Source organism: Salvia hispanica, chromosome 2 (genome assembly GCF_023119035.1).
Source record: "Salvia hispanica cultivar TCC Black 2014 chromosome 2, UniMelb_Shisp_WGS_1.0, whole genome shotgun sequence".
NCBI lineage: Eukaryota > Viridiplantae > Streptophyta > Magnoliopsida > Lamiales > Lamiaceae > Salvia > Salvia hispanica.
Window position 1 is genome coordinate 6,628,328 of NC_062966.1, and position 1,759 is coordinate 6,630,086.

The window sequence follows — 1,759 nt, forward strand, 5'->3', positions numbered from 1 at the left end:
CTGATGCCCAGTTTGAGAGTTCGCTCCATTGGGCTATAGGGCTATGGATATGTATAAACGAATTCGGGTCTGAGTAGGGCCGCAAACCCTACCAGGCTGTGTACACGAGTGGGATCGGGAGCCGTCCTTGCTAGTCGGCCGGTCTCGTGGGCGAAAAGTGTGGCCACACTTTCGTCGCACTATGGAAATGTTGTGATTGATGGATTGTTGAGAAAGTGGGGAGTTTGTTTGACTGGCCAGTCTATGAAAATATTTTTGTGATACTCGATGATATTTATTTTGATATTTGTAAAACTCGAGTTCACTATGGTAAGGGTGGCATAACTAATAAAATATTTTGGCAACGAGTTCACTGGGTATTTCAAAATACTCAAATTTCCTGCATGTGTTTTCCTTATATGTTGGTTGAACGGCGACGAGCGGTGGCTGGTATTGAGTACATTTAATTAATTAAGATGAATATTGTGAACTTCGAGTGTAGTCGTGTCTTCATACATGGCTTCACTTTCTCTTGGTCGTTTCCGCTGAATTTTTGATACAATTTAGTATCATTTGGTTGTTTTGAACTGGTTCCCTTTGGTTTAGAAGATTGAGACATGTTGTGGTTTTGTTGAATTTATGTCGAACCCTTGATTTTTTATCATAGTTATGGTATCTACTCTTCATTGATTTTCTTGGTTAAACCGTTGACTTATTGCTTTGATAGTTTCTTTAATATCTTGGTCAAATCTCTTTAAATGAAATCCTAGCTCAAATTTTTATTGCTTTTAAGTCCATTTTAGTAGCAATCGTCGTATTTATTATACCCTAAAAACCCGGGCTGTTACAGTAATGTTGACATTGCAATCTCTCATTATAGATCATCAAAATTTGTTTAGATTGTAAAAATCAATTTTACTTTAACGAGGTGCCACTTCAGACTTACACTTGTCAGCTTAAATTATATAAATATTTGTAAAACATAACAATGAAACGAACAAAATATGAAAAAGTATTTCTTCTCATATATCAAAATGAAGGTTAGCATAATAGCTGCTATAGAATTTATCACCTCTTCTAGCAAAAATTGTTGGAACTTAGATTACTCCCAACATGAGCCATCAGTAAAAAAAATTCCTTAGTTTATAAAAGCAAGTGAAGATGAGCTACGCATGACCCTTATATAAATACGATGAAAAAAATTTTCAGTACTTGACGCTTATCAAGCTCATATGGGATTGGTATAAAAGAATTGAGATGACCAATTCCCATTACCAAAGAATATCTCAAAAATCACCTAAAAATTAATTGTCATGATCCCAGTCTACGGTGTACTATGCCCATCACACAGTGCCCGACACAAGCAGAGGCATGTAGCAGTGACACGCGTAAGTAGGCTTTATACCCTGTCACTCGTACACATAATTATTACTCGCAGAAATGAAACCTCTTAACTACAAGATTTAATAAAGGTTCATTTTCTTATTTGAGATTAATTAGAGGGTCGACTATAGATGGCCGGGCCAAGCCACAAAGTGTAGTCAGACCACAAAATCGTGGCCGGGCCACCAATGCTCATGTTTCCCACTATAGTGGACATGGCCAAGCTACCAAAAATTTTATTTTTTCCATTTTGTTTATATTTTAATTCTACTATAATATTAATTGAAAAAATGCATACGAACTAAAATTAAAACAAAATCTTCGTTGTATTATACAAAGGGGTAAAATTATACAACGAAAATTTTCGACTTCTAATAAACTACTTTCCCAACGCATA